This window comes from Trichosurus vulpecula, chromosome 6 (genome assembly GCF_011100635.1).
Source record: "Trichosurus vulpecula isolate mTriVul1 chromosome 6, mTriVul1.pri, whole genome shotgun sequence".
Lineage (NCBI taxonomy): Eukaryota > Metazoa > Chordata > Mammalia > Diprotodontia > Phalangeridae > Trichosurus > Trichosurus vulpecula.
Window position 1 is genome coordinate 157,809,628 of NC_050578.1, and position 22,248 is coordinate 157,831,875.

Genomic DNA, 22,248 nt, shown 5'->3' on the forward strand with positions numbered 1-22,248 from the left:
CACCCAATTAGTCATTTAAGGCTAGGTAAGAAATGAGGCAAAAGATGGCCTAATTTGCTACTCCAAAAAAAAAAAATCAAACTGGGAGGGAAAGACCCTCAGGGTTTCTGGCCAGAACAGAAACAATTGCTGTTTATACACACATCAAAACCCAAACAACAACCAAGCAGGGCTTGGGCTGGGACCTATTATGGGTCAATTGACTTTGATTTGAGTGAGGGAGGGCTGTGCAAGGTCACCAGCCTCACTTTCTCCTCCAGAGCCATCTGGGTCCAGTGGCCTGCTATTCACCAGGAGTACTGAAGATGACTCAGGATGCATTGGGAGACTCTGGCCCTTTTAGGCTAAGGTCTTTTCAGGTTTTCACTTTGAGTGAGGTAACACCCAGGTCCCTGCCTCTCTAGCACAGAGTGAATGTGAATTCTAAATAGTAACTCTTTCTCTTTTGTCCAGGAACCCGGAGTGTCTTCCCCTCCCAGTTTTTTTTTTTTGAGTTTTGATTAAAGGGGCCATTCCTTGATTAACTTCTTGAAGAAGCCTACTCACTGAATGGGCATTACCTCACTCAAATCAAAGTCAACTGTAAGTCATGTCATCATTTCCCTGATGTCATGGTCCTCTTCAAAAATGGACAAATATAACACATTATGGGCCAATCAGTGAGAGCCAGGGTGATTTGAGTTTAAGACATAATCCAGTAGTTCCATTTGAATCCCAGTGGGCTTTATCAAAGCTTGGTTTTCCAGAGCTCAGTTTCAAGAAATCATAAATGAGACTACATGGGGAAAAAGAGTTAATTGTCCTAGTTTTTTTAAATGATAGAATAAATAAGTAGGGAAGAGAAGAAAAATAAATAAATCTAGCCCTCAGATCCCAAGGTATCTTGTGAGGTTTCAACAATCAAAATTTATATTCCTTTGGGCATAGTTCCCACGTGTGAGAGTATGATTCCCCATGGGGACAGAGGAAGGGGAGAAGGAAGGAAGGAAGGAAGGAAGGAGCATTACCCAACTGCAACTGGCCAGTTGGGTCTCCCCTGGGGCAGCTACTACTGCTCACAGATTGTTGTTTGTCCTTCGTTCTAGAAGAGGACCCAAGACACCAGAAGGGTGACGTCTTGACTTGCAGGTGAACTGATATAAGCCAGGCAGGGCTGTGCAAAGTCATCAGCCTCACTTTCTCCTCCAGGGTCATCTGAGTCATCTTATCCTAGTGCTTCCTCATGGACCAATTCTACCATCTGTGGACAATGACGAGGAGTCCTATCAAATGTAGGATGTCAGATTGCTGTGTTTCTGAGGCCCTAATCTTTTCTCCATGGGAAAAAGGGTGTAGGAGTAGAGGATAGATAGCAAAAACAAACAAACAAAAAAATCCCAAAACAAAAATTCAATTAATTGGAAAGGGCATTAGAGGGGAAGGAGGGAAAGTGAAAGGAAAGAAAGAGAAGAATGAAGATAAAAGGCAGTTGGGGCACAAAGAGACATGGTGTTCAGAATATGAGCTTAGGAGCCGTAAGAGTGTAAGTGAGCTTACACATATTCATTGAAGGTGAAAACAAAAACAAAAATCTCAGAAGGGTCTATTTACTCACTTAGGGACAGAAGAGTAAGGAAGAAGTTTTGTCATTGTGTCCACTTCTGCAATGGAATAAGAATCTATAAAAGAATGAATGGTGGCAATGAAAAAAAGAAAATGGACCAATTCCTGGGCTTCCTAGAAGAAAAAAAAAACAGAGAACTGCCACAGTAGGTGTCCTGGGATGCAGAAAGAGTTCCAGGAGAATGTGCACTAGCAGAAGAGTCCTGAGTTTCTCTCCCTGCCTCCCCCCCAAAAAGGATCAACTGGGAAATAGATAGTAAAGTACTAGATAATGCAAAGTAATCTTCAATAAATCTTAAATTGATTCTAAGATCCCTAGTCTATGAAACTTGGAAGTTTGTAAATATGAATTATTTATGTATATATCCAAATTGGTTTTGTGAAATAATGATTTTGCCATACCACCAAGTTACAGTACTGACCACTGCATGATGATCCTTTTCACAAATAAGGGCTAAGATACTGGCAATTCAGTCCTCACCCCAGCAAAAATGTGTTCTATCCAACACCAGTGGGCACTCCAGGGAACACCAAACTCTCTATGACTCTTAGAGAGCTGGCTACCTCTATCCCCTTCCTTCCCTCCTGTTATGATTAATAGTACTTGTCTTAGTCCAGAAGTGTAGTGTCTATTTATCCAATTCAATTCTTAATGTTTTCTCCATCCTTGAGGGGAAATTCTTAACTCATCCTCTTTACTATATTTCCATTCTGTCGTACTGTATAATACAATTTAACACACAATCTTGATTTAGCTGTATGCAGTTATATACCCATAAAAGCCAAAGGAATAAAATCAAATAAGTTAAAAATAACTAGCATTTGGATAGTGATGGAATCCTAATAAAGCTGCCCCCAGCCCCAATATTCTAACTTCCTTGTAGACCCCACTGAACAGCAGGCCCACTGCCCCTACTTAGTCATCACCTCCAGTAATAGCAAGCACCCTAGCATACCCAGGATGGCCTGCTAGCACAGGTTCTTTGATATGCTTTTAAAGGAAAAATAGCTTTTAAAGGGGTCAGCAATCTTACTTTAATTAAACATATATTTCATTCACTTAGTTCAGGGGAAAAGGGATGGGATCCTTAATGGCTACCTAGAGTCTTATCTGGCCAAATCACAGGAACACTCTTCCAATGAGTATGCCCCCAAAGCAATTGTTAACCTCAGAGTATATATTCACTTCTCAGAGCCAGAGGCCATCACAACCCTCATGACCCAGTGCCTAATTAGAAATTAGCAAAAGGTATGAGAGTTCTTACAAACAAGCTTCCCCCAAGGCAAGTCCCTCCCCCAAACAGCTCCTCTGAGGACTATTAATGGGCTAGGAAGATCCTCAAATTCCATTAACATTATACCCCCTCCCCCACTCAATATCCTTCATATATGCCTCACTGCTCACTAGAACAACAGGTGTGTCCATGAACTCATATTTCTCACAGAAACAGCAGATGTGTCCATGTGATAGGATCCCAGCCACTGCCTCTAGCTAGCCACTACCCCCAGACCCATTCCTTATATTTCCCACAGAAACATCAGGTGTGTCCATGCACTCAACCACAACCACATCCATCTAGTCTCAGACAGGACCACACTACTCAGCCAATCAGAAAGCAGCACCACCAGGATGCCCAAAAAGGATGTAGACCCCAAAACAATAGAAGGGACTTTCCCTAAGTAGGCACCTGTAATAGTAAAGAACTAACCTAGAGTGAACTTATGATGTAGAGAGGCTTATTATAATATCATGATCATATATACATACCCCCACTCCCAATGGGTTTTTCTATATGCATATATGCATTGTAGATAATGGCATGCACAGTTTCACTGCGGCTGGGACTCCTCCCCATTACCTAATTCCTTAACAAACCTCTCCTGCCTTTTTAATATTCATAATTTCTGTTATGTAATTGCATCTTTACCCTATAAAGATCCATTTTGCTTTTACTGAAGTTGCTGGTTCCTCTTGGAACTTAGCCCACTTCATGAGTGGTGTCAATCTCAATAAATGCCTATACTTGGATTAGAAATGGTCTGACTCTTTGAGATGGTTCCACCACAACACATCATGAAACCACAACCATTTTTGTCATCCCTGGATAGGAAGATTCTAAACTGAAACAGATAGCACCTTCCAGACCCAGGTGCCTTCAGGCAGTCTATGAGTATTGTGTAAATCCAGTCATTCCAGAGACCAGTTTTAATCAATCAATACACATTTATTAAAGACCTACTAAATGCCAGGCATTGTGCTAAATGCTTAGGAAACAAAACAAAAAAAAAAGATAAAAGATTGTGCTAAATGCTTAGGAAACAAAACAAAAAAAAAGATAAAAGATGGTCCCTGACCTCTAGGAGCTTACAATCTAATGGGAGAGATAATACACAAATATATACAAAACAAGCTATGTACAGGATAAGTAGGAAATAATTCATTCACTTAATAAAAAAACATTTATTAAGTGCCTACTATGTGCCAGGCACTGTATTAAGAGGGGTTAGATAAGGATACCAGTAAAAGATGAGATTTTAATTGGAACTTAGTAGACAGAATCGAGGAGGGAAAACATTCCAGGCATGGGGGACAGTCAGAGAAAATGTCCACAGCCGATCTATGGAGCACTTTGTTCATGAAAGAGTAGGGAGGCCAGAGTGTCACTGGAATAAAGAGTGCATGGTAAGAAGTAAGGTGTAAAAAGACTGGGAAGGGAGTGGGGTGGAGGAGATTATAAAGGGCTTTAAATGTCAAACAGAGGATTTTCTTTTGATCCTGGAGATGATAGGGAGCCATTGGAGCTTAATGAGTTGGGGATGATATGATTAGAACTGAACTTTAGGAAAACCACTTTAGTGGTTAAATAGAGTGTGGAATGAAGTGGGGAGAGACTTGAGGCAGGCAGACTATTACAATGGTCCAGGTATAATGTGATAAGGCCTAAACTATAATGATGGCAGTGTCAGAGGAGAGAAGGGGGTATATTCAAGAGATATTGCAAAGATGAACTCAATAGTCCTTGACAACAGATTAGATATGGGAGGTGAAAGTAAACTATTAGATTGCAAAACTGAGGAACTAGGAGTTTGTGTTACCTTTCCAGTAACAGAGAAAGTAGGAAAGAGGAGATTTAGGAGTGAGGAGAATGAGTTTCATTTTAGACATATTGATTTTAAGATGTCTACTGGACATCCATTTTGATAAGTATGGAAGGCAACTGAGGATATGTGGATGGACATCAGCAGCAGGTTTGGGGCAGCATAGGTAGATTTAAGAATCATCAGCATAAATATGGTAATTAAATTCGTAGTATCTGATGAGATAACCACATGAAGTAGTCTGAAGAAAGAAGAAGGCCCAAGACAGAATCTTAAAGGTCAGAGGGCAAAATCTGGAAGAGGATCTAAGGAGACAGAGAAGGAACAGTCTGACAAATAGGAGGAGAGTCAGATGAGAATGATGTCCTGAAAAGGAGAAGAGAGTAATCAACAGTGTCAAAAGCTGCAGAAAAGTCAAGAAGGAAGAGGGTTGAGAAAAGGCTATTAGATTTGACAATTAAGAGATCATTAATAACCATGAAGAGAGGAAGTGCAGTTGAATGAAGTATCAAGGGGACGAGCATGATCAACAGTGTCAAAAGCTGCAGAGAAGTCAAGAATGAGGGTTGAGAAAAGACCATTAGATATGACAACTAAAAGATCATTAGTAACTTTAGAGAAGCAGTTTTGGTGGAAATAATAAGGTCAGAAGCCAGATTATAAAGGGTTAGGAAAAGAGCGAGAGGAAAGAAAATGGAGGCACCTGTTTAGTAGATGGCTTTTTCAAGGAGTTTAACTACAAAGAGCAGAAGAGATATGTGATCATAGCGCCAATGGAAGGATCTAGTGAAGGTTTTTTTTTTTTCAGGATAGGATGCTTGTAGGCAGTAAGAAATGAGCCAGCAGAGAGGGAGAGATTGAAAATAAGTGAAAGAGTGGGGATGGCAGAGAGGGCAATCTGTTGGAGGAGACAGGATAGAATGGGATCGCTTGAACAAGTGATAGATTCAAGGGTTAGCCTTGGTAAGGAGAAAGTCCACTTCATCATAAGAGACAGGAATGAAGGAGAGAATAGCAGAAGGCAGCTAAGTAATAGATAAGAGATGAAGAAGAGAGGAGAAAAGGAGCTCATGGCAAATGGTTTCAATTTTTTTCTGTAAAATATGTGATATAGGTTATACACGTTCCATTATGTATATCCAACTCCATATTAGTCATTTTGTACTTGAACAATAACAACAAAAGAATATAAGAAAGTAAGAAAGTGAAAAATAGTATTCTCCAGTCTGTATTCAGACAATATCAGGTTTGTTTTTTTCAGGGGGGGGGGGCAGGGAGGCAGAGGAGGAAGGAAGGAGGGATAGAATTTGGAACTCAAAACTTAAAAAAAATGTTAAGAATTGTCTTAACTGTAATTGGGGGAGAAATAAAATATTTTTAAAAATAAAATATTAGGCAAGGTACTCTGTTGAGGGGATGCTAGGAGGGGGTGGCAAGAGAAGTTTGAGGAGGGATGAGAAGGCTTGGAAGAGCCTCTGGGGAGTAGGATAGTGAGTTGACAAAAGAGGTATAGTAGGATTGCCTAGCAGCAGTGAGGGCCCAGTTCAGGTTGTGCAACCGAAATTTATAGCGGACCCAGTTAGAACAGTTACATAATTTTCTCCATCTTCATTCAGTAGCACATTCCAGATGTTTGGATTTAGACTACTCTGCCAGTTGCTTCCACTAGGAGCAAACAAACATTCCTGGTGTTGTATCTTCTTTCTGTTCATGAACTCTAGGAGGATCAATATAGTCGATAGAACTCAGGACCCAACTTCCAGCCACTTTTTGTCACTCATCACACTGTTGCTAGCTAGAACCAATGATCCAGTATCCCAATTGCTTCTTGTCACAGTGTGGTTGTATAAGACCTCACTTATTCTTCCTGCTTTCTTCATTGCTAGGAGAATAGTAGAGTGAAATTCTTCTCTCACTGGATATTTCTCTCTCATCCTTGAATTTTTTCCTTTCCAGATTAGTACATAAACCATGTCCTAGAATAATGGTGTCAAACTCAAATTGAAATAAAGGTCACTGAATCATACATAAGGATCCCTGAGAGCTGTATATTGGCTTAGAAGAACACATATTTCTATGTTCTATTGTATTTTCTTCATTTTGTTAAATATTTCCCAAGTACATTTTAATCTGCTTCTGAGGCATTCTACCATGTGTTTGATACCTCTGTCCTAGAACACTGTGGGCTCTAGATTGGTCTTCTGCCTTGATCTTTGGCTCTTTTTGTGGGAGCTTTGTGGGTAAACCCAGCTTCCCAAGTTTTATGAGCAGGATTGATTTGGCTCATAACATTTTCCTGGAGATTGTTCTTTCTTCTTATCTTAGTGGAGCATAGTGAGGAAGGGGTTACACAGTAGATTGCCAGGAGGTTTACTTAGTTTCCAATTAACATCACACTGAAACTATAGTAAATCAAACTTTTTCTTAGGCATTTTGATGCATTTGTTTTTAGTCTGTTAAGGCAATTTTAAAACTGGCTCATGGCTTAAATTGAAATTGATGCTAAAAAATAACATTTCAGCTAAATTAATCTTTTTCTTTGAGATACTCAGAAACATCATTAAAAAGTTAATTGAATGGTAACAGATTAAGTTTTCCTTGACAAATATCTCATTTAAGTCAGTCATAGAAGGATGATTATATATTGCCCTATTTTATGTTTTGTCTATGTATAGAATTGAAGCAATAGCAAAGAAAAACATCAAAGATGGCTAGTGAGAAAGGACCACTTCTGATCTACACTTCAAAGGAGCTCAAACAGAAAAAGGTGTACATATCAGTATATTTCAGATGAATGCCTTTCAGGCTTTTTTCTTCTACTTGTCCATGCAAGTATTATGAGTATGTTTTATAAAGAAAATTAAGACTTGTTAGGAGACCATATATTTTCCTTTAAATGCTGTGATGAAAAGTTAATAACACAAAAAGGAACAAAAACAAATAAGACAGTCACTTGACAAATTGACACACACACAGAAAAAAATACCATTTCATTTTCTTCCTAAACCAGAACATGAATTAGGAAAGGTTGATGGCAGCCAAGTCAAACACATTTTCCCCTAGGGGTAGTTTAAGCACTTAAGCCAACCGGGACAGATACACTAGAAGACCTTACTAACCACCAAGGGAAAAGAAAATGTTTCAAGGCTTACCCCCAAAGAATTGACTTGTGAATATTTCATCATGCTTTCTCTTTCCCTTCTACCACTAAAACATAACCCATCTAAGATTGTCTCCTGTTCCCAGCTCCACCCTAATTTAACCTGTCTCCTGGTTTCAAGCTTCTTTTAGCCTCCAGAGTCCTTAGAGATGTTCTTAGATAATTAAATCAATTTTTATAGACTCAGACATACCTGAAAGGAACTCTAAGGGTATTTTAATAATTCCCCAGTGCAGTGGTCCTTTTACTATAATATACTAACCTCTTAGGATTTTAATTGAAATTGATGCTGAAGAATGATATTTCAGCTAAATACCGGCCAGATGTCAAATAAATCTTTTTTCTCTATTATACTCAAGAATAGCATAAATGGATAACTGAGCAGCAGGAAACAAATTGTTATCCTTGACAAATTTCTCTGCATATAGGCACAACCAATCTAATTCTGTCCTAGCTTCCATTCTTCCTGAGTACATATTCTCCACCAGCTTATTCTAATTCTTTACTCTTTGCCTAAAAAGCCACTTGTGGTTCTTTCTAGCTACCTCAAAACAGTTTGCTTGAACCCTTCCTATCAACCATGTGGCTAGAACAAAGTGTTAGTCCCCAGGAGGAGGTTAGGTTTGGGGGAGTTAAATCAAGAGAAAATCAAGAGAAATCAAGAGAAAAAGATGAATAGATGGGTACGTGATCTGGAAGAAGACATAGTCAAAGGAAGGGTCCTTGGAGGAGAATGGCTCTTCAGGCATAGGGAGAAGGGGGACATGGGGCAATGGAAAAAATACTGAATATAAAATCTTAGGGTCAGGTTTTGAATGTGATTTACATCACTTTACTTTTCTTGGTCTCACTTTTTTGATGCAGCTGGATGGCAGAATGGATACAGCATTGTCTTAGAGTCAGGAAGACCTGAATTCAAATATAACCTCAAACACCAACTTTGTGTCCCTAGACAAGTCACTTAACCTTTCTGCCTCAGTTTCCTCATCTACAAAATAGCATGTATTTCCAGGTATGTTAGGAGGATAAATTGAGAGACTGTTGATAAAGTATTGTGCAAACCTTAAAGTGCTATATACATGCTAGCTATTCTACTCTTATTTGAGAATAGTTTCCAATTTTCCAATCCTTTATGAATAGACAAAAGTAAACTGAAGTGTAGACTTATTTATCTCAAATAGAAATTGTTACCTTTATAAATGTAATACATACAGTAAAGCAGATGATGAAGTAGTTTAAAATAGATCCCATCATTTCCTCTGCACTAAATATGGTGAGTTTTTGGTTATAGTTAAATCTACTGGAAAAAGAATACTAGAGTGGGAATCCAAACAGTTTCTAATTTCATCTTTGTTGATAAGTAGTGAGTCAACTTGGATAGGTTAGGATAACTCCCTGCTATTTAAAAATATTTTGATATTCTTTGCTTTAATATCATTATATTTCTAAATATCTCTTTCCCCCTCTTCTAGCCAGAGAATTACCTCATATATCAGAGAATGAAAAAGAAAGAGGACAAAAAGCAGTTCAGCAAAAATAACCAATACATCAACCTTCTCTGACAGTACAGGCAATGTTATTTACTCATAGTCTCCATCTATTAAAGAAGGCAAGAAGGTATGTATCTTAGGTCTTCTATTAATAAACCCCCTACAGTTTAGAAAAACATCAAGTATGACTAGGTTGACTCCCAGCAAAATATCATTTTAAGCAGGATACATTGCCTTCATCTAAGTATTAGCATGAATCCTAAGGGGAAAACTGGTTATTTTTAGACATGCTATCCTTTCTTGGCTGAGATAGGTCCTGGGAAGACTTGTGTGAACTGATATAGACTTTTTCAGATAACTTTGGAAAAACTTAAAAATTTTTATCAACACAATGACCAACCAATATTCCAGAGGACTTACGATGGCACATGCTTCCCACCTCCAGACAGAGAGAGGTGACAATTTAGATTGAGACATATTTTTGAACATGGACAATAGGTAATTTCTTTTGCTTGATGATACATATTTGTAACCAAAAAAAAAAAGAAAGGAAAAGAAAGAAAAGGAGGCAAGCCCATCCATCCTCTAATAAGAGATGGTTTGGAGATGGACAGCCTTAGTGATGTATGTTACCTACAAAAATTTTAAAGAACCAGAGGTAGGCTTTAACAGGTGAGGTAGTTTCTGTGTGGGTAATTTACAAAAACAAACATACAAAAATCCCACAATATGAGAAGTCTTGTGATCTGCCCTAGAGGAAGGAGCATACACATTAGTGAAATCAGAAATCTATTCAAATATCAGAATATAGAAGCAATATATTAGAAGGCAATGTGTCACGTTACAAAGGTAAAAAAAAATTCTAAATCCAAGAAAATACTTTTGCCTATATTCAGCACATGCATAGCCCTCTAATAAAGGTTTAGGAATATAGGAATTTCAAAAATTAACTTCCGGGTTAACCCCATTTTTGGCTAATATTAGTATTAGGCATATTGTAGTGGGAATAAGTATGTTGATTTAAGATGAACAACTCCATTTTGTGTTAAGCCTCTGTTTTGTGACTGAGTGGTTTTCTATAATAAGGCAAGCAATTGAGTGGTGTATAGTTTGGCAATGATGTGTGTCCCTCAAATTTAGTAAACAGCTACTAATAACATGTGTGTCTCCCACATTTGGTAAACAACTGCTAATGATGTGCTTTTGTGTCCCCAGTCTTAAATGTAATTTCTAAACATCCTTAGCCAGGATCATAAAAACCTACCATAGGCACTGGCCACCAGTCTGCTCCTGGATTATGACTGTGATAGAATCCTTCATTGTACTTGGAAATGCGAACATCTCTTGTTCACTAGAAAGCAGTAGTATCTGATGGGATACCTGACAGAATATCACTCTGGAGGGAGACACATGGCATAGGTTTTTCAGAGGGAACTTTGTCATGAGTACTATTAAGTTGACACTTGCCGGGACCTTTAGGGATCAAGTTAGTGGTTTGTTCCTAGAGGGTTTGATGTTTGTATTATAAAATGGTCAATAATGTTTAATTGTCTGCATTGATATGTCTTATTAGTGTAATGTCAACTCTCATAAGCACATGTAATGGTAAGTCAGCTTTATCAATGCACTGTTGTAAGTACATAAAAATGTATTTGGGACACCAACAAAGAATTATCACTTACAATTTTTTATGTTCTCTTACAATAAGGCATTTTATTGATTCTTGTCCCAGCACGTGAAAAAATTTCTGCTAGTGAAAAATCTATTTGAAGGTGACAAAATTATTTTAAGTTGAAAACCTCATAATTTTAAGGGTGAACATTATCACTTCCTTTTTCAGTTTGTATTATCACTTGAAAAAGGTATCTGTTTCTCATTTGCTTAAATTTAGAAACTGGAAGTTTAAAGCAGAGCAAGGGACCTACTGAATTCTAAAAATTCTTCACTTTTAACTATAAGTTTTTGTCATTAAATATCTATTAATAGAAATGCCTTTGTATGCCAAAGGTTGGTGGCTTATTAATCTAACCACCACAGGGATAAAGGCTAGAAGCCTGGTCTGCATGTTACAGGTGGAAGAGGAAAAAAATGAATCTCTCTAGCTCAGTGGAGTAGCCAAGTCAGTGGTTGAGCCAAAAACAGAATTTCAAGCAGTTTGTGTTTTTTTTTTTTCAGAGTTAGAACAGAGCCAAGCGAAGGAGGCCTCATTCCATTTATATTAAAGGAAAAGCTAATCTACTTAAGTCCCTCTGATAAAGGTTGAAGTCATTTCAAAGTTACAGTTAGCTAACCTATGATGATTCTTTTTAAATGACTGACAAATATTGAGTTTTTGTTTTGATTAATTACTTCATCTAACCACGTTAAGTATATTATAATAAAAAGACATTTTAAGAATCCAACCTCATCAATTCCAACAACTGAACAAATAAATAAGTATCTGCTATGTTTAAGATACTATGCTGGTGCTGTGGATTCCAAGAATAAAAAACAATCTGATCTCTGACATCAAGGAATTTAGAATCTAATGGGAGATGATAAAGAAAATATGTATTTATGAATAAATGTGATATAAGGCAGAAATGTGGATTAAGAAATGATAAAAGATAAGAGCCAAAGTTCTATAAAAAATTTCAAGAAGGGAGAGCTTGATTTCACTTATTCACTTATTTCATGCAGACATGAAAGAGCCATCAATTTAGCTTGATAGACTATGTAAAATTTCAGATATCTATGGTTTAAGAGAATCTTTAACTTTAGTGTAAAGGAGGTAGATCATAACAGTCTTTGATCAAATGCGGATATTTTCTGAAACCACCTAATAACACTGTAGAACAGTGGTGTCAAATAGAAACAGGCTACTAAACTGTACATAAAGATCTCTGTGGGCCACATATTAATTTAGAAAAAGACACATTAGCTCTAGGTTTTATTTTTTATTTTGTTAAATATTTCCCGATTACATTTCAATCTGGTTCAGGCTGCAGTGGGGGGGCCTGAGCATGTTTAACACTTCTCCTGTAGCATATGGGTCATTTGTTAGTTGATTATTAAGTTTTTCAAACAACCTGATGAGATTAGGGTGTCGGCCATTGGATGAAGGAAGTTTATGGGACAAAGACCATATAGTGATTGGCTGAGACAAAAAGCAAACTGACCCCATTTTAAGGGAATTTTGAACTCTGCTCCCATTTTATTAGAGTATATATTTGTATAGTACTCAATTTGGTCATCCCAAAAATAGGTAGTGAAAATGTTATGCTCAGTTAAGAGATGAGGAAACTGAAGTGTTTAAATGAATTGCCCAAGGTCACAGAGCTAGTAACATGTAGATCTAGGATTGGAATCCAATCTATGTTCTTTCCAACCTGTACCACAGATTCCTGTTGTCATTGTGATTGAAATAATACTTTGAGGGGAAATATAATTTTGAGCACTAAAAACTTTCACATTACAAAAACCTTACGAACATACAATGATTGGTGTTCGAGTATTGTAGTAGAAGTCAGAACCAAAGTAGCTGGTTGTTGTAATGGATTCCAGTACAAGTCTAATTACTCCAGTGAAGAGTTCCCATTCTAGCAAATGTCTTTTCCATGGTTTAGATATCTTTTTCTATATTATGTAAATATCACATCTATCTTTTCATATATATGTATGTATATATGTGTATTTATATGTACATGTGCATATATATACATGTGTTTATGTCTATCTACATATCTATATTCCTTTTTCCATGGCTTAATAAAGAATTGTAACAACTGAAAAGGTATGTTCTGTCCAATTCCCTTTTATATTGTTAATCTCCTGACCAAAGATACTAAGAACCACTTTAACAAAGTACATCACAATATCTGTGTTGCCTGGTAAAGGGAAGGCCTATGGAAAGAAAGAAAGAGAAAGGGCACAATTATAAAATGGGAAATGAAGAATGCCTTAAGTTCTCAAAGAGTATAAGAAATATCCCTCAAAATTCCAAATAAGCATAGGTGAACAATTATAAAAAAATTATTAACAAAAATGAATGGATGTTTATAAGATTTATGATAGAAATATAGCAAGTAACCACAATGGTAAAAATTTCCCTACATAAAGTACACGAAGATATAAAATCACTGATTTCCATTCATTTTTTGATGAAAGAATATAGTTTAAAATATTGCAAATTATAAACAATTAAAAATGAAAGTACATAATAACTTAAACAAAAGAATTTTTTTTGCTTTCCCTTGCTGATCTTTTTTCTTTTCTGTTATTTTGTCAGATTAAACTGCAGTGAATGCTATTCTTCATACAAGATTCCTTAATAGATAGTCAGAGAACTGTTTAATGATCTTCTGGTTATCAATATCAAGCAAGAGATAAAACAGGGAGATCTGTCCACCAAAGGTGTCCAGTACCATGAAGGATATTCTGAAGAGCCCAAATAGATGAAGGACTCTAAATATGTGGTGAGAACCTTTAGGTACTCTGCTTCATAAATACCATTGTGTTCCATGGTATCAAAATACTTCAAGGCCTCTTCAATGAGATCTGTGGTATTTCAATTTCAAAACAGAATGGCCTAGCAACTTTCTGTGGAAAAACCAAGTGCACAAAGATGACTGATTATTAGACATTTAGATGGCACAGCCCATCAGATCACGTGTCATGAACAGCCACTGGACATGGGCAATGAGGTTTAACCTAGAGTTTTATAGGAAGAAAGTAAGCTAGATTATATTTGGGAAATTACGCAGCACCTTCCAATTCAAGAACTATTAGATTTCTTAATTTTTGGAGAGCCAATTAGCAAACTACAACCTGAAGGTCAAGTCTGAATGGTTTCTTACATTTTTAAGTGTAAAAACCCTTCTTAAAATAGGCCCGGCCATAGTTTTAGACTGATATCATGCATTCAGAAATAGCAGAGAGAGAGAGAGGAGGGAAAGACTGGATTTAGAATTTGAACTCACCAAATCTGACTTTTTAACTTTTCAGGCTAACACCAGTGATTCTGTAACAAGCAAGCATTTATTAAGCCCTACTGTGTGACAGGTTGTGCTCTAAGCATGGGGATATGAAGAAAAGCTAAAAACAAACAAAAAACTAACAAAATAGTCCTTGCTCTTGAGGAGCTCACAAGTCTAATGTGGGGGAGACAACATTCAAACTATAAACAAGATATATACAGGATAAACTGGAGATAATTAACAGAGAAGATACTAATGATAAAAGAGATTAGGAAACGCTGCTTGTAAGGTGGGATTTTAGCTGGGATTTGAAGGAAGGCAGGGAGACCATCAATACCTCCAGTGAACTCACCCACCCCCAGCCTTATTTTTATAAATCCTGGAGAATCAGATTATTTCCTAATCTTTGGAGAAGACAATTAGCATCAGATAATCCCTGCTTCAGCAGCATGTATTTCCTTACCTGCAAAGTTTAAAGTTGAACTTCGATGACCAAACTGAATTGCACTTGAAATGAAGTGTGCTAGAAAGGGATGCCAGGACAAAAGTCATAGATATGTCCCAATTTTGATTGTTAATTATCATGATCGCCAACATAAATACTTGGATAACTGTCTAAAATCTAATATTGTAACAATCCATAGGGTCCTGAGAGTGACTTTCAAACCTTAGGGAATGAATTCTGTCTTCCAAATGGCCCAAGATATTGTTGGGTCTATGGATTCTGGGGAAAGAACATTAAAATGAGGCTCTCGTATTTGTCAATAAATATGCTTTTACCTGTTAAATTAAGATTGCACACAGCAAGATACTTTATTTCAGACTACAACAAATGTAGTTTGATGGTAACTGGAAATCTGTGGGTTTAGTAAATTAGTACATCTTTCTGTTAGTCCTTTACAGCACTAGTCTTTTTTTGTTTGTTTGTTTTGGAGGTGGGAAGGCAGGGCTATTGGGGTTAAGTGACTTGCCCAAGGTCACACAGCTAGTAAGTGTGTCAGGTGTCTGAGGCCAAATTTGAACTCAGGTCCTCCTGACTCCAGGACCAGTGCTCTACTCGTTGCACCACCTGGCTGCCCCGGCACTAACCTTAAGACATTACCAAACAGGGTTAAGGTTCATGCCCCCATTAGCAATTTAAAAAAACCCAAACTTTTTTTAAACCACGGTTCTTTATTTCAAAGGTAGCACATAACTGTGTATCATGGATCTCAAAACTTGTAAATGAATTGCAAAATCCTTTAATGGTAGTTTATTTTGAGGATGCCTTTCCCAACTACTAGAAAAAATTTCTGATGTGAAAAAGGTCATTTCCCATTCTATGAAGATAAAGAAGAAAAACACATTAGTACTTTTAAGGCAGTAAACATCTGACACCATACTCCCTTAAGGAGGATGGACAAACCTCACCACCTTCATTCAGTTTTCCAAGGCCTTCGAAGACCTGAGCCTCAGAAGCTCTCAAAGTAAGTTTTAACAGTTCACATCTTCCAAGCAGCAACACTGTAGCCGGGGCAGCCCTTCCACGAAACACCTAGAAAGACAAATTTCAAGTGTTACAACTTAAAGCAGGACAAGGTAAGCTCTTGAGGGGCTGCCGTCGGTAACTAAGTAGCCGGGACTGTCTCTCACAACAGCATCCGGAACAGAGGGTGGATTGTGCGGCCCGGGTTTGAGAGAGAAGAGTACTTTACCCCTCTGTTCTGGCCACGTGAAGCACCGTTAGCTCTAGGTGGGCAAAGCTGGAGGGAATGCGGCCATTCGGAGCACCGCGAGGAGGGACGCAGGCTGACTGGAGGCCTGGCTCGGATCCGCAAGGCCGGCGGTTCTGCAAAGTCCGCGCCACCCGCCTTCACACACCCTACTGTCCTTCCAGTGTGGGACAGACCCACCCGGGACACATGCCCAAGCTTGGCGCGCGCCCCAGCTCAGCCCGCCTGTGCTGCTTGGACGCGGGCTCTGGTCTGCACATGCATCTGGGGACTGGGGACTGGCGTGCCCACGATGAGGACTGAACGGTAGCCGGGTCAAAAACAATCCTGGGTACCTTTCTCCTGGGAGGGCAAACACATACGTACTGACCATGCTGCGAAAGCAGTGAGCTCCGTGCCCAAGAATTACTAAAGGCAGATACCCTCGCGAGAGAGTCCCAGCCCAGCAAGCCGCAACCGCGAGAGTCCGTGGAGATGGAGAGAAGTTAAGGTGTAGGGGGTAGGGCACAGTTACGAGCTTACTGGCAGACATATACTGCAAGAGGCACTGTGACTCCCATTCTGTTTCTCTAGAAAAAAGCTTCTCTTCCTTGGGGTCTTCTCCCTCTAATCCTTAAGCTCTGCACAGCCGTCCCCCCTCACCCCACCCGCCCCGCACAAGGTTCTCCAGCCTCGCGTGCGAGTCTTGTCCTCGAAATACTGCTTGCAGGGGTAGAGTTTTGGGCCTCTTCAGTTTATGTCCCAACCTGGAACCAGCTCTTCATATCCTTCCTGCATCCCTTCCCAACTCAACATTTCACCCCTTTTCTCTGTCCACAATCAAACCTACGAGGGAGCTTGCTGTGCATGATGGTGGGTGTGTTCGATGGAATCCTTTAAGTGAGAGGTAGAGCAAAGGGCGATGGGACAGTAAAAAACAAAACAAAATGAAAAATTGGGCCTTGGGACAATACTACCAGAATAGGGGGAAGGCCCCAAGTAAGTCCACATGGCTTGAACCTCTTCTCCACCTGAAAGTTATTTCATGTCTGAAACTAACTCCACGTGAGCAATTGCTAAAAGCACAGGCTTTTAGAGTTGGAAGTGTCTTAAAACATCCCCCTCACTTGCTGGATGAAGGAATTGAGGTCCAAAGATGTTGGTGGCAAATTGTGAACTAGAACCCGGGTCTGATTTCATGTTTCCTGTCTTTGAACTATAACTGATATCTTTTGCTACAATGCATTGACCTTAAGTGAATACAGATATTTATCCTGGGGTTAAGCAGTATTAACAGGTCAAATCAAATTAACAAGCATTTATAAAGCCAGGCTTTATAAACAAAAGTAATGCCTTTATAAAAGCACTTTATAAAGTAGTACCTGGCCTACTATGCGCCAGGCAAGCACTGTGCCAGACACACAGAGGATAAATAGACAAATATATTTCCTACTCTAAAGGAGCTCATACTTTAAAAGGGGAGACAGTTTGCCAACAAGCATGTACAAATAAGATTTCTACAGGACTGACAGTAATAGAGGGAAGGAATTAGCATTAAGAGGGATCAGGAAAAGCTTCTTGCAGAAGGTGGGTATTTAGCTGAGACTTGAAGGAAGCCAGTGATGCCAGGAGGTGGGTAAGGAGGGCTCATATATGAAACAAGTGGGATATATTGTGCAATCTTGTATGCTCTTTAGACTTCCCCCATCCTAGCTCATTCTCTATAATGACTGTCCCAGGCCTTTTCCCTCTCTCCTTCTGCCTTTAAGTGCTACTCTTATTCCATTACAATTCAATTCAATTACAATATTGAACATCTACAATTTGCAGAGTACTGTGGTAGGTACTGGGAAGTATGTAATGTTTTTTATAAGATACAGTCTTTGTGTACATGGAACTTACAATTTAATTATTAGTTGAGTAGTTTACCACTTAATTAACATCAATTCAACCATCATTATGTTTAATGAATGGATGAATGAAATGAAAAATGAATGGGAAAGCACTTTTTAAAATTTATTTTTTATTTGTAGTTTACAACCTCAATTCCACAAGTTTTTGAAATCCAAATTTTCTCTCCCTCCCCTCCCCTTCTCTTCCCCCCGCCCCATAGCATGTAATCCAATATAGGTTATACACATTAAACTTATTTTCGCATTAGTCAAGTTGTAAAGAAGAATTATGACCAATGGAATGAACCATGAGAAAGAAGAAACAAAACCAAAAAAGAAAAAAAAAGAGGGGGGAGAAAAAAGAGCAAATTAGTTTGTTTCAATCTGCATTCAGACTCCATAATTCTTTCTTTGGATATGGATAGCTTTTTCCATCATGAGTCTTTTGGAGCTGACTTAGACAGTAACTTTAAATGGAATTTCTCTTTCTATCTCTTGCTGTTGGGCTTTGTTAGTAATATGTAGGAATGCCAAGGATTTATGTGGGTTTGCTTTATTTCTTGCAACTTTGCTAAAGTTATTTATTATGTCAAATAGTTTTTTTTGCTTGATTCTCTAGGATTCTCTAAGTAAATCATCATATCATCTGCAAAAAGTGATAACTTAGTTTCTCCTTTGTCTATTCTGGTTCCTTCAATTTCTTTTTCTTCTCTTATTGCTACAGCTAACATTTCTAGTACCAACTTGAATAATAGAGGTGATAATGGACATCCTTGTTTCACCTCTGATTTTATTGGAAATGCATCTAGCTTATCTCCATTACATATAATGCTTGCTGATGGTTTTAGGTAGATGCTACTTATCAATTTAAGGACTTCATTTATGTCTATGCTTTCTAGTGTTTTTAACAGGAATGGGTGTTGTATTTTAACAGGAATGGGAGTTGTATTTTGCCAAAAGCTTTGAAAAAGCATTTATTAAGCATATATTATGAACAGGTGGCACATTAATGCCTGGAGTCAGGAAGACATCTCTTCCTGAGTTCAAATCTGACCTCAGACAGTTACTAGTTGTGTGACCCTGGGCAAGTCACTTAAGCTTGTTTGCCTCAGTTTCCTCATCTGTAAAATGAGCTGGAGAAGGAAATGGCAAACCACTCCAGTATCTTTGCCAAGAAAACCCTGAAATGGGGTCACAAAGAACCAGACATGACTGAAAAATGATTGAACAATGTACAAAGTGCTGTGAGAAGCACTGAAAATACAGATAGATCAAAAGCAAACACCTTTGAAAAGGGACAGGGTCAAGGGAGAAAACTGAATAAAGGGAGAAAGGATAGGATAGAAGGAAGTATAGCTAGCCTTTCACAACATGAACATTGTGGAAGTGTTTTACATAATGATACATGTGTGATCTATGTTGAATTGCTTGCCTTCCCAGGGAGGGTGGGTGGGAAGGGAAGAGGGGAGAGAATTTGGAACTCAAAGTTTTAAAAGCAGATGCTTAAAAATATAAAAAAAAGTTGGTTTTTTTTGCAAAAAAAAAAAATACAGATAGAATAGTGGAGACAGTTCGTAATCTCAAGAGAAGACATAGAAAGGGCCTTAGAGAACAGCTGCAAGGAAGGAAGGAAGCAAGCAAGCATTTATTAAGCATTGACCCTAATGTGCTGTTATTTCACTTAATTCTTACAACCCTGGGAGGTAGGTGCTATTATTATCTTCATTTTACAGTGTAAGAAACTGAGGCAAAAATAGGTTAAATGATTTTCCCAGGGTCACCCAGTGAGTTGTCTAAGGCTGGATTTGAACTCAAAGCACATGATAATGCATCTTCTTTAATGTCATTCCCACAAACTTTATCCATTTCTGATGTTGAACCATTTCATATGCTAAGGACTTAGGTGGCAACAACTTTGATTTTCACATTTTCAGTAGCTATGGCTGCTAAGTGGGTAGGTTCTACAGCAACTTGCAGAAGCAGCTCCAAGGGTATATCTATCTCCATAGGAGTTTCTCCCCGGGATGATGACTGTGGGATAGTTCTGGAGGTAGGGTCAGTGGTATGAGGTGAACACCATAAGGACAGTGACTATGTTTTTTACCTTTCTTTGCATCCTCAGCACTTAGTACAGGGTCTGTCACATAGCAAGCATTTAATAAATGATTGCTGACTGACTGTATGCTTGCATTTCTATTCCCTGGGCTTTAGGGCCCAAGGTCTTGGGCTATCTTGGGGTCTGAGAGGAGGTGGTGGCAGTGTTCTGACTCACCTGAAACATGCTGTTTCCTCTCTTTTCCCTTACAGTGACTTGCTTCTTCTGCTAGGCTGCCTCAACTCTCTCTCAGGGACTTTTGGTCAGCATTCAGTGGGAATGGCTGGTTGCTTGTCAACAGACATTACTTCCATCAATGATGGCTGCAGGGGCTGGGTAGAGCTAGTATTTGTGCTTAAATTCTCTGACTCCAAATTTATCACCACCATAGTAGTACCATCACTATCTTCCTCTGTGTGTTTGTTTCATATACTACCTTTGCCTTTATAAAGTCTTACTCTGATGCCTTATTGTGGCATAGAAGTCACCTGGATTCTTGAAATCCGTGAGCCTACTTGCCCCTTCCCTAACTTTTTATGACATTAATTAAGAAGCAATGAGAAGGGAATGGGCAGGTTTTCACAAACAAGTTCTTCCATTGGTTACACCTTTTGAATCACACAGTGACTGAAGTATAATGAATACAAGGTCCTGTGCTTATTATTTGTTAACTATAAAAATCATTTGATTTCATAGATCAAATTAGTACCTTAACAGGTTGTTCATCTGCAATATGACTCCTGCATAGCTATCAAAATCATTCAAGATTTTCTGAAAGATGTTACAAATATAACTTAGGTATTAGTGCTCTAAATGTGACATCCTTGTCCAGTGAGTGACCTAGTGGGCATGCTCCCAGAAGAATTGAATCACATAACTCTGCACATTCTCACCAAAAATGAAGCCAGAAATTTTAAAAGGGGCAATTGCAACTAAATGGAAGAAGACACATGGCTGTCTTTGGAGATGCAAATAATAGAGTAGGAAGAGTTATTTTTATTGTGTGTACAAAAGTAATACATAAATTATATACAGAATTATATTTTATTGTATTATATTAATTATATATTTAATTATATAAAATATATAAACAATATATAAATATATCATTTACTTCTTGGACTCCTGGTCATCTCCTATTGCAATGCTTGTGAAAAAGTACCAAATAAAAGAATATAAAAATGAAAAGCTATGACATACAATTGTGGAAACTCCAACCTGACCTATTTATGCTTTTGATGCTTAAAAATAAGAAATGAATTAAAAAAACAGATTGACAGATTATCACCATTTCATAAAGAATCCTAAAGGATGTAATTCAGTCACCTCAGTGAGGAACTTACTAAAGATTAGAAACATTCAACCAACAAATGCTTAATCTCTTTTCTAAGAGCAACATTAATTTAGAATGGAAACTAATTTGTAAAGTTTTATGGAGTGTGGTGGAAGATTATGAGTAGTATTACCTAATGAGAAAACAGTAAAATGCAGCAGAAGGGAAAAGTTTGCAGAAAGCCTGGTAAGACCCAATTAAGCAAAATCATCCTGAGGACATTTATGTGTGAAAATGAAGAAAGGACAACAAAAACAACAACAAAAAAAAATAGGAAAAAAATCTAGGGGTGGCTAGGTGGAACAGTGAGTAGAGCACCGGCCCTGGAGTCAGGAGGACCTGAGTTCAAATCCAGCCTCAGACACTTGACACACTTACTAGCTGTGTGACCTTGGGCAAGTCACTTAACCCCAATTGCCCTGCCTTTCCCCTGCCAAAAAAAAATACCAAAAAAAAATCTATAAAGATTTAACAATTTCTTATCCATCAATGACAGTGGAGACATCCATTTGGACTTCTAACATGGGTCTCAAATGTGCTGTAATAGGAAGTAGAAATGATAAAGAAAGCAAAGGTAGTAAGAGCAAATACAATAGGAAGCCCTTGCTGGAGATCACATGGTTGTGAGGGCACTGAGGAGGCTAAATCCATTGTTTCTGAAAGGGGGGAAAATCCCAAAACCTTGGGGTAAAAAATCTTAATTGCCAAACTTAATATTATCAAAAAATAGCTTCTAAGAAAATATCAAATGACTAACAACCCATATGCCTACTTTCCCTTTCCCAAAATTTTTATGACATTAATCAAGAAGCAATGAGAAAGGAATGGCAAGTTTTCATTAACAACGTTCTTCTGTTAGTCACAGCTTTTGAGTCATTCATTAACTGACAAGTATAAGGAATACAAGGTCCTGTGCTTATTATTTATTGAT

The 22,248-nt window shown here is 38.1% G+C and overlaps 1 non-coding gene across 1 annotated transcript; it reads right to left on the minus strand.

Moving 5' to 3' along the window:
• Positions 1–15,925: 15,925 nt before the first annotated feature.
• Positions 15,926–16,046, minus strand: LOC118855586. The gene has a single exon (XR_005010761.1). It is a non-coding gene; the product is annotated as a small nucleolar RNA SNORA26 (small nucleolar RNA).
• Positions 16,047–22,248: the final 6,202 nt, after the last annotated feature.